The sequence below is a fragment of the Plectropomus leopardus genome, chromosome 8, assembly GCF_026936395.1.
Source record: "Plectropomus leopardus strain MGB_pleo_1.0 chromosome 8, ASM2693639v1, whole genome shotgun sequence".
Taxonomy (NCBI): domain Eukaryota; kingdom Metazoa; phylum Chordata; class Actinopteri; order Perciformes; family Serranidae; genus Plectropomus; species Plectropomus leopardus.
Window position 1 is genome coordinate 36,314,459 of NC_142183.1, and position 11,919 is coordinate 36,326,377.

Below are 11,919 nucleotides of genomic sequence, written 5' to 3' on the forward strand. Positions count from 1 at the left end.
AACACTTTGGCAGTGAACACTGAATAGCAACAGCCTACATCAGGCATGTCAAACTGGTCCACAGGGGGGCCGGTGTGGCTGCAGGTTTTTGTGCCAACCAACCAAGAGCACACAGTTTGACCAATCAACTGTCTGAAGACGGAGATCAGTTGATTAAATGAGTCAAGTCTGGTGTGCTGCTACTTGGTTGGAAACAAAACCTGCAGCCACACCGGCCCCCCTGTGGACCAGTTTGACATGCCTGGCCTACATGGACAAAGCATTTCAATGGCCTGTTATTAAAGCAAAGGATGTTCAGGCACTGCAGGAATTTACACTGTTCTTAAGAGGTTGCTGATATGCTATGACAGAGATACAGCACATGGAGGAGATGAACATTCCATCAAACATGAGAAACATCATAATAAGGTGGCCATACACGCTGCAAGAAAGATGGACATCAACAGCTTGTGAAATACAAGAACGACAAGGTTACAGGGCCACATTCCCAGATATAAACTCTTTGGAGATCCAAGTCAAAGTCCTGTCTCATCCACTCTGGTGACATTTCAGATGCACCTCCAAGCACTTCAAAGAAGGCTGTAAATGACAGCAAGCTGTTACCCAAAAGCATAGTCAAAGGAAGCAGTTCTGCAACAACCACTGCTTCTCCTGACCATACTGTAACTATAAAGCCCACAGTGCACAAAATGCCAAAGCAACCCAACACAAATATGGAGTAATCAGAATCCTGCCTTTATTGTGAAGGGTCCCATCTGTTACCAATGTGTTCAAAGCTAGATAAAATTTCTCAAAGGGAGAAAAATGAATTCCTGAGAGGAAAAGGAATCTGTTTTGGATGCTTAAAGGTTGGTCACGTGAGCAAGTGTCACGGGATGTGTGTGTGTGACTGAGCCTTTTTTTTTTGTTTGTTTCTGCACAAGTCTACCGTCTTCCCCTTTCTCCTGGGTGCACGATCTTAATTTCTGATTTGGAACACCTGTTGGCACTGGGAGAACGCGCTTGCTGCGCGCACTTAAGGGTTGTGGGGTTTCTCGCTGGGATGGTGGGGCAATTGAACACAGGTGTGCAAGAGGGAAGCAGAGCAAGAAGACTAGAGGAGAAAGCACAAGGAGTGAGCCAGAGAGACGGACGAAGTGTACCATAGCGAGAGGACGAGAGGGTGAAGCAGCAGCAGTGGCAACGGGAGAGCCAACGACGCGTAGCCCCGTGAGGAGAATCAGGAGGCGCACCAGCAAAGTAGGCGACTGGGAGAGCAGCGGGGGCTCGGCAGCAGAGCGGCTCCAGCAAGGGAGTAAGAAAAAGAGAGAGACGCGGAGAGGAAGCGCACTGAGACACGTGGAGAGGTGAAGCACGCTTCGCCTCTCCTGTCAGTTAAGTACCTCTCCGCAATTTTGCCTGATCTTAGTCATTTGTCACGAAGAGAAGACCACGTTTTAGAACTGTTTTTATCCGCCAGAATTACTTGCCTGGGTCATTTATTTTGTTGTGTGTTTTTTTTTTTTCCTTCTCTCTGGTGGACAGATGCTGTGGGCCTAGGCAGCAGTTCAGGTCCCTGGTGGTGGTGGTTTCTTCACGATCCTGTTTTTCGTTGGTGTGCAGTGTCACGGGTGGTTAGTTTATGGACCCTTTGGTGCCCCTGCTGCCTTGGTAAGCCCCAGCCTTGTCCTCATTCCTTTGCTTCAGTGCTGATTTTGTCACTGATTTTTTTTTTTTTTTTAAATTCAAGTTTTGCTTTGTTTTCCTTTTCTGTTTTTTTTTTGTTTTGTTTTTTTTTTTTACTATAACTTAATGACACAGTGCATGGACTCCTAGCCTTTTTGAGTAGTCTGTAACATCTCGAAGCTGCCGAACAAACAGAACCCAATCCTTAACAAAACTTTCTGTACTCAGGCTCTGCACTGACCATCTCCTGGGTTCTGCATCTCCTAGGACCCCAAGAAAGAGGACTTGGATGTGGGTTCTGTTGTAGGAACAAGAGACTTTTGGCTGGGGCCCTTTAAGTTGTGTTTTGATCAAGCTGGCTTTTAATAAATTTTATCTTGTTGCACACCCTAACCCCATCTGTCTGCTGTTTTGAACAGAGTGCTCCCTATCAGAACAGAGTCAATTTAAAAAACTTGGGTTTTACCCTGTGTCACAAGTGTAGCAGGAGGTTGTCTCATTCCCTGTCACTGTATGGCACTGTGCCAGCCTTACTGGCACCCTGATTAAGCACCTGACAGCGGCGCTGTAAACGCTTATACAGTATATACAGGTGTGTGGCCACACTTCTGCGTCTGCGTCCATTTCCACTCACCTTCCATGGTGACTGCAGCCTGGTTTGGCTTGGCAGCTGTTGTGGCGCACAGCACGGCTGATTGTTGGTCCTGTGGTGGACGGATCGCTCCACTGGAAGCTCTCCCGGGTGCAGTTGGCAGTCCGTGCAGCTGCAATGTGGTTGAGCCGCAGACTTTGAGGCTCACCTTTCTGTGCTTTGTGGAGCTGTGAGCCTCAGCAAAGTGAGGCCACTGTTTTGTGCGTCATCAGCCTCCACTCCCTGAGTATGACTGCTGTTTAGCTCTTTGGGCCTAGCTGTTTGGCTTTTTGGGCATAGCTGTTTTGGGTCTTGGAGCACGTTAAGGCTGCTCGGACTCTGTAGGCCAAGTCTGTCCATACTTAAGGGACGTGTACCATTTTTTTAAATAGTTATATGTATTAATTTGTTTTACATTAATTTGTATTAATTGTGACATTTTTGTTTGTATTGTGTAATTGTAATTTTGACTTCTTTGTGAGACACACAACCTCCCACTGCCTCACCAAAATGTCAGAATTCAGTTCCTTTGCATTTCAACCACGTGAGACATCCTTCCCTTCTGTCTCCTCATCAAGATTCAAATTTGTTCGTATTTTGAACTGTGATGAGTTTAACTCATACCTTTTGATAAGAGACCAAGGGGTGTGTTTCTCCACAAGCATAAAATGTCCAGTTTTCCCCATGCTCGGGGTCTTTCTTCATCCTGACCGCTCACATGTTGATTGACCTTTTCTTTGCAATGGAAATAAAACCTTGTCGGCCGACAGAAGTCTCTATTTCATTCTTCACCAGCAAAAGCAGCAGAGAATTTCCACCACAATTTGGTGTCAGAAGTGGGATCCCTCGAGTGATCGTCTGGGACGGAACGCGGACAGTGACGGGCCATCCTGGAAGAAAAAGTCTTTCCAGTCTCCAACCTCAAATCCTCTTCTGAGAAGGGAGAACTGTCCGCAGACGCCCCAGATCGTCACCGCTGGGATTCCAAGAACGCAAGTCAGAGAAATTCATCTGGTGGGCATTGAAATATTGACATTTAAATTCTATTTCTTTAAAATTTGGGTTTAATTTGGCAACATACTCTTTTCTCATTCTATCCACAAGCTGTGTCTGAGTTAGGGTAACTTAGCTCAGGGGTCAAAGTTTAAAAACTTTGGATGCTTTTTATTGCTTGTAGCTTAACGAAGCAATCCTTATCAGAGACGTCTGTATTGTAAGTGTCGCGCACGGGTACCACATTTTTGTTGAAAAATGGGGGGTAATCTCTCCGGTGACATGCCTCCGGAGAGCCCAGTTGTGGATGTGATGAAAAAGAAGTATGGGGATAAAAGCTTAGAATATTTAAATGTCTGGACAGCTGAGATTGGGTTCCCAATAGGGTTATCCCTCAGTTTAAAAAACATATCAAAGTTAGAAGGAAAAAAAAAAAAAAAAAGAGCAAGAAATGAGAAGAAAAAAAAAGAAAAATTTCTGTTAAGAAATTAGAAACTATAGAGGGTCAAAAAGAATGTTGAAAGTGGAAAGGGGAAGCAGAAAAACTGAAATAAGAAAATGATGCAGAAACAATTACCTCTTTCACGAGAAACATTTGAAACAAACGACACTTCACATTCACAAAGAACACATGACTCGCAGATTTCGCCTTCTTTGTACCCACAGTTGACAGCTTTGAAGTTGGACCCAGACCTCGACGGCAGCCCACCCTCTCATCCCTCAGCTCCACCACCATACAACTCCACAACGCCCAGCAGAGGAAGAGAAACAGACCCCTCCAGCCTGATACAACAAAGGACAAGTCCAGGAACAGCTTCTTCTCCATCACAAGACACTACAGGCAAACCCTCCTCTCCAATTGCACAAAGACTGCGCAACCCAAATCAAGATGCTACCTTCAACATGCCCATGATTGAAGTGTCCGGACCAGAAGGTGCAACATTGGTCTTCCGTGCATGGACTTCTGCTGACATCACAGCAGCCTCTCAACACCTACCTAACCCCACAGCATCAGGAAAAATATTTGCTGAGCAACTCCTCACGTTTTGCCAGGAGTTTAAAACAACCACAAGAAACAGCACAAAAAGAACTTCACATGGCAGCAATAACCATGTATAACACAACCACTCGAGGACATGGAAAACCAGGTCAAGAAAATAAAGGCAGAGGACGTGGCCATGGAAAAAACAGCGAAAGAAGAGCTAGCAGACATCTCAATAATTTTGCCATGGATGCCTTTTATCGCTGTGGTGAAATTGGACATTGGAAACGTGACTGTCCTACTACACCAACATCAGATCCAGAGAATACTTCAGACTGAGGATGGTCGGGGGCTGTCGGAGAGGAAAGGACTCCTGCTGACAAGCCAAACCAACTTGTAAGGTCCAAAGAAGGTACTGCACCACACTCACACATACATACTGAACATATTAAAACACAATCTATTGAGAGCACAGACAATAGACATGTAACTGCTTTAACATATGTTCAGTACGCAGCTGAGCATTTCAAGAACTTCCCACAACATACGTTGACCATTTCAGACCAAAATGTTGTGTTCTTAATTGATTCAGGAGCCACACACTCTGTGCTAAAAGCTTTAGAACTCACTACAAAACCAGAACTAAGTGGACATTATGTGCACTCTATTGGTTCATCAGGTCAAACAATTAAAGAGAACATTACTGTCCCACTCAAATGTGAGGATGAGTTAAATGCAAATTTCAAACATGCATTCTTACTCTCAAAAGTCTGCCCCATTAACCTGATGGGCAAAGACTTGATGTGCAAATTAGGCCTTTGCCTGATCTCAACACCAGAAGGTGTAAAAGTTCACAGACTATCCGATCTGGAACCACACCTTTCACACTCCTTTGTTCACCACACATCAAATTTACTCTATGAATACCAATGGAAATTACAACCATCCACTGCTTCTGAGCTTGTAAATGAAGCCAGAAAAACAGTGTCAACAGATGCAACAGACTTCATGATACCAGAGGATCTGCATTGCACCTCTCATGTATCACCAGGACCTGATGAACCATATGAGGAATATTGGTTGAGAGACAGATTAGACAAACTTACTCTGACTCACATTTATTGAACACAACATAAATGTGCAGTATCAGTCTCTCTCACACCAACCCAATGTGATGTGTATACCATGGATCATTCAGTCCCACACATCACACTTGCAAAACACACATCAGATAACTGGGAAGATCTGGGCCCATTTGTAAAAACATGTCAGCGCGCAGCCGATTGGCAAGAAACATCTGATCGATCCATTTTTTTTTTTTTTTTTTTTTCCACCAACACTGCAGTGCTATTATAAGACTTTAACATCTGTTGTGCACACTCAAAGAACACCCCAGCTGGTACCACAAAGCACTTCTAAATCTTTTTTCCTTTTTGACTGAAGAACAAGCTTCAGAAATTCCAGCCCTACAGGAGATCCCTAAGACACTGTGGGCTGTCAGCAAATATGATGTTGGCCTCGTCAAAAATTGTGAACCTGTTGTCATCACTCCAAAATCAAACTTCAGACCTTGCAAGGCTCAATACCCACTTAAACAAGAAGCCATTGATGGCATAACACCGGTATTTGAGTCTTTTAAAGCAGCAGGAGTAATTGTTCCCTGTGAGGACTCTCCAGTGCGCACACCTTTGTTCCCTGACAAGAAAATCAGGGATAAGAATCAACCAACAGAATGGAGTTTTGTTCAGGATCTGCAAGCAGTGAATGCATCATTCCAACCTAGAGCCCCAAATGTTCCAAATCCCTACATCATCTTGTCTCAGGTCCCACTAAATGCAAAATTCTTTTCGGTGGTGGATCTTTCTAATGCTTTCTTCAGTGTTCCAGTTCATCCAGAATCTGCAGCCCTACCAAAGAGCAGTGTGAAGCCAATACAGTCAAACCCTTGAAACACTTCCCAAATACTGGTCACAAAGCCAGTTTGTCTAAACTTCAATTTGTCCAGGAAAAAGTTGTTTTCTTGGGTCACGTCATTACTTCTGAAGGAAAAACTCTTTCACCAAAAAGAGTAGATGCAATGCAGAATCTTCCAAAACCCATCACAAAGAAACAGATGATGTCATTTCTTGGCATGTGCTCTTATTGTAGACAATTCATTTCAAACTATGCCATTCTTGAAGCTCCACTTTCTTCTCTCATTCATGGCAAAGGTCTACAATCGCAAAATAAAATCCCATGCACTCCTGAAGCAGAACAATCTTTCACTGAACTAAAGCTTGACTTACAGACCGCTCCAACTTTGGGACTACCTGACCCCACCAGACCTTTCACTCAAACAGTTGATGAAAAATAGATGTATGACTTCTGTTTTGTTGCAGGATCACGGAAATAAACTACGCCCTGTAGCTTATTTTTCTTCAAAACTAGATCCCAAGATGTCTCAGCTTGTGGGCACTGCTGAAAAGGCAGTTATGGCCTCCAGAGACATTGTGGGTTACTCTGACATAACTCTCCTGGTCCCACATGCTGTGTCCATGATTCTGCTTGAGCAAAAAACTTCTCACCTCTCCACAGCACGATGGCTCCGCTATAACACAATACTTTTAGACATGCCTAACATCACTGTCAAAAGATGCAATGTTTTAAATCCTGCAACTCTCCTTCCCACACCACATGATGGAGAGGAACATAACTGTGTTGCTATCCTCCAACAGGTGTGCTCCCCAAGACCAGATCTACAGGAAACCCCACTAATCAACTCAGACCTGGTTCTTTTTGTAGATGGATCTGCTTCTCGCAACCCACAAACTGGTCGCAACAGAGTTGGTTTTGCTGTGGTCACTAATCATGATACTCTCATCTCTGGTCCACTCCCCTCTCACTATTCTGCACAAGCAGCAGAACTAATAGCATTGACAGAGGCATGCAAACTGGCAAGTAACAAAACTGTGACTATTTACACTGACTCAAGATATGCATTTGGCATTTGTGCATGATTTTGGCACACTGTGGAAACACAGGTAATTCTTAAAATCTGACAGAAAACCTATTCTCCATCATGACAAAGTCGCAGCTCTCTTAGATGCCATTTTGCTCCCAAAATCAATCGCTGTTTGTAAATGCCTTGCTCATACTAACGACTCAGATTCTGTTTCTCTAGGAAATGCAAGAGCTGATGCCGCAGCAAAGAAAGCTGCACTCCAACTCATGCGCTTTAATGCTGTGTTTGTTTCACTACCTGTCTCTATTCCTAGCTCTCTTACAGCAATACAATCTTTTGCCACACCACAAGAGAAGATGCTGTGGATGCTGTGGTGCCTCACAAACAGACGAAGTGTGGCGAGGACCAGATAACAAACCCTGCCTGCCCAAACATTTCTTCCCTCACTTTGCAAAATTGACACATGGGTTGGACCATGTGTCAAACGGGGGGATGTTAGATGCAGTAACTCAACACTGGTTCACCAAAAGTTTTTCTCTTCATGCGCAGAAGTTCTGTCATTCATGTATGGTTTGTGCAACGCATAACGCAGGTGAAATCCGCCCTTCCACCTCCAGCTTCCACATCGCTCCATAACTTCCAACCTGGTGACTGGGTGATGATAAAGGACCTAAGAAGGAAGCACTGGCATTCCAGACGCTGGCGAGGTCCATTCCAGATACACCTGACAACGCACCCTGCCGTAAAGATCGCTGAGAGAGCAACGTGGGTCCACGCCAGCCACTGCAGCGCGACGACGAATGAGCACCACAAAGGACGAGACGAGGGACAACTCTGAGAAACTCAACAGACACCATCTAGACGTGCAAGACCAGCAGCACAAAAACCCTTCTTCTTTATCTAACGACTGCCATGATGATACATTTTAAAATCCATGTGAATTAATGTGTCGGATAATCAAGTTGTAGTCATTTTGGAGTTGTGTTTATTTTATTTTTTTTCCATTTTGTTTTATTGTTTTTCTTGATTTTGTATGATTAATCAATAATCAAAAGGGAGGAATTGTAATTGTAATTTTGACTTCTTTGTGAGACACACAACCTCCCACCGCCTCACCAAAATGTCAAAATTCAGTTCCTTTGCATTTCAACCACGTGAGACATCCTTCCCTTCTGTCTCCTCATCAAGATTCAAATTTGTTCGTATTTTGAACTGTGATGAGTTTAACTCACACCTTTGATAAGAGACTGAGGGGTGTGTTTCTCCACAAGCATAAAATGTCCAGTTTTCCCCATGCTCGGGGTCTTTCTTCATCCTGACCGCTCACATGTTGATTGACCTTTCCTTTGCAAAGGAAATAAAACCTTGTCGGCCGACAGAAGTCTCTATTTCATTCTTCACCAGCAAAAGCAGCAGAGAATTTCCACCACAATTGTTATTGATTTTGTTTATTTTCATTTGTTTGGGTTTGGTTTCTTGTTGTTTCATTGTTTTGTCTGCACCAGACATGATGTGTAGTCCTGTATGGTGTGTTTTTATTAACTTCCTTCTCTCTGGTGAACAGATGCTGTGGGCCTAGGCAGCAGTTCAGGCCCCTGGTGGTGGTGGTTTCTTCACGATCCTGTTTTTCGTTGGTGTGCAGTGTCACGGGTGGTTAGTTTATGGACCCTTTCCCTTTTTTTTGGTGCCCCTGCTGCCTTGGTAAGCCCCAGCCTTGTCCTCATTCCTTTGCTTCAGTGCTGATTTTGTCACCACACTAATAGACTTGAATCCTAGTGCATGACATTTTAGCTTTCTGTTTGAGTGTTTTGAACCATTATTTTGTTAAATAAATTCTTTTTAAACCGAAAACCTGTCTCACGCAATGGTTAAAACTAATTGGTGTGACCTTCTTAATTTAAAAATTAGCTTTAGAATTTCCTGGGGGTGAACCTTCCGCAGGTGGAGTTGTCGCAACCATTTTTATCTGCTGCTCACGCCATACAAAGAATGCAGAAACCACTTGACCTGTGATGAATGTAGTTCAAACCCCAACTATTCTGCATGTCCCCAACAAAGACAAAGAAAATAAAACGCATGAAACACCAGACAGCAGTGTCCTTGTGTCTCTACAGGCATGTGGTTGTACTGGGGCTGGAGACCATGACTGTACCTGTTCCATTCAGTAACCTTTTGTACCAACCATTTCATGAAGAAGCTGAATCTACAGGGCACAAAAACCTACATCCTGCTGCACACAATGGGCCAAGAAAAGGTTGTCGAAAGCCACATCCTTACAGGACTGGAGGTGTCTAAATTGGACAGTAATCAATTTGTGGACCTCCCAGAGAGTCTTACACAGGAAACAATCCCTGTCTCAAAGAGCAATATCCTCACTCAATGAGATGTGGACAAATGGGAATATCTGCAAGATATCAAGATCCCAGAATTTGATGCTGATGTTGAATTCTTGATAGGGACCAATGTGCAAAACACATCCCTCCCTCTGCCCTTAGATCCTCACATCATCTAAGAAAAAACTCCCAATAAAGAACCCCTGTAACGGGGGGTGAGTGAGGGGGACCTCAGGAAGAGCGGCAGAGGATGATAAGATCCTTATTTGGTCATAGATCAAACTGCTCCTCAGGGATTATGGATTATGGGACGAGTGATAAAAGACTTACCCTGACAAGAAAGGATTTGTATGTGCTGTACAGTTGAAGACAAAGGCAGGACAGTTGGAGTGGCCCATATCCAAGATCTTCTTGCTTCAGGAAGCTGTGTAAAGGTCATGACCCAACGTTGAGTCATTCCCTGACTTAGAGGAAAGAAGAAAGAAAACAGAAGAAAATCACAGACTCTTTGAAGCCACTAGTTATGTCTGTTTATTTTCTGTTTGTGTTTTCTTTGTGAATAAGATTTAAGGGGCACAGGTGTAACAGCGAGGTAATCATGCATGGGTGATGGGGAGATTGCACGTTTTTTACCGCTCACTCGCCAGTTTTTGCTAAAGATAATCACCATAAGTTTGATTGCAATGAAAGCTGCTTGTTTATAAATGTGCATCGCTAAATAAACAGGAACCCCACCCAACTGAGAATTTTGCCTGGACATTTCACTAAAGTGCATCAGAAACAGGTCTCCACCCGCACCCAGCTGCATGGCCAAAAAGTGGGTCAAGATAGTAGCTACAGAGTGCATTTGTCAGTAGGTCAGTGTGAATGCAGTGTGAGTGTGTGAGTGAGTAGTCAGTAGTGAGTGAGCGAGTGTGAAACAGGAAATACAAACAAATGTCTGCTTCTGTTGCCAAGAGAGAGACTGAGGAGATCTTGCAGATCTGCTTTATAGCTCCCTGAGCTCAGCCTGCTCAGGTGTGCTGCATTTCTGAAATATAAAATTATGATTATTTTAAAGAACATCTACAGTTTTGCTTTTTGTCAATTAAAAAAGTAACAAGAATTCAAATATTTTCAATCTGCTTGGACACTGATAAATGCCGCTTGCAGCATTAATTTTGACCATATTTTGTACTGTTCATCTGAATGTACGAGTCGTGACTAAAACTGTCAGATAAATATAGTGGACTGAAAAGCAAAATATTTCCTTCTGAAATGTAGTGGAGTAGAAATACAATGTAGCAGAAAATAGATACTTAAGTAAAGTACAAGTTCTTCAAATGTGGGTGAATTACAGTACTTAAATAAATGTACTTAGTTACTGAGCACCACTGTACTTAGTTATGGTAACTTTATATGATAACCTGTGAGCAACTTAGTCAGGATGCAGATCAAAAGTCCTGAATTTTGGTTTGATGAAAATGAGAGGTCTGACTGAGTGGTAAAGTACAGGCCATGGTTTGATTTCCAACACCTTGAAATGTAGGTAAACCACACTATAATACACAAGAATGACAGCATACAGAATATACTGCTCATGTTTTTTTTTTATAAGTTGCATATTGGCTCTCATACCTATAAACATGGAAACTGATAGTCTGAGCCTGTTTGGGTCGAGTGTGATGCCAGAAACTACACTGGTATCAAAGTGCTGAGCCTCAAAACTAGGAAGGTTTTTTGTTGCTGGACATTATTTAGTCCATCTGATTGTCAATATATTTTAGCATTGTTTAGCTGTACATATTTTCCAGTATGAAATTGTGCTTGTCAGTCTGAGAAAATCAACAGTCAGGTAAAAGTCTGAGCAGCAGTACAAGGAGCAAAAATCTAGCAGTGTGTTGGTAATGTGCAATATTATTTAACTCTTGAATGTAGGCCATAGTCAACACGTTACACATTGTCCATCCATCCATTTTCTACCGCTTGTCTGGGGTCGGGTCGCGGAGGCAGCAGCCTAAGCAGGGAAGCCCAGACTTCCCTCTCCCCGGCCACTTCATCCAGCTCTTCCCAGGGGATCCCGAGGAATTCCCAGGCCAGCTGAGAGACACAGTCTCTCCAGCCTGTCCTGGGTCTTCCCCGGGGTCTCCTACTGGTGGGATGTGCCCTGAACACCTCACCAGGGAGGCGTCCTGGAGGCATCCTAATTAGATGCCCAAGCTACCTCGTCTGGCTTTTCTCAACGCAGAGGAGCAGCGGCTCTACTCTGAGCTCCTGACCGAGCTTCTCACCCTATCTCTAAGGGAGAGCCCAGCCACCCTACGGAGGAAACTCATTTCGGCTGCTTGTACCCGCAATCTCATTCTTTCAGTTACTTTCGGCCTTTCGGCACAGC

General features: G+C 43.7%; 1 long non-coding RNA gene across 1 annotated transcript; it reads left to right on the forward strand.

The window, feature by feature from the left end:
* The first annotated feature begins 923 nt into the window (after positions 1–923).
* LOC148189026 (uncharacterized) lies at positions 924–2,058 on the forward strand. Its single transcript, XR_015777146.1, has 2 exons — positions 924–1,650; positions 1,894–2,058. It is a non-coding gene; the product is annotated as an uncharacterized LOC148189026 (long non-coding RNA).
* Positions 2,059–11,919: the final 9,861 nt, after the last annotated feature.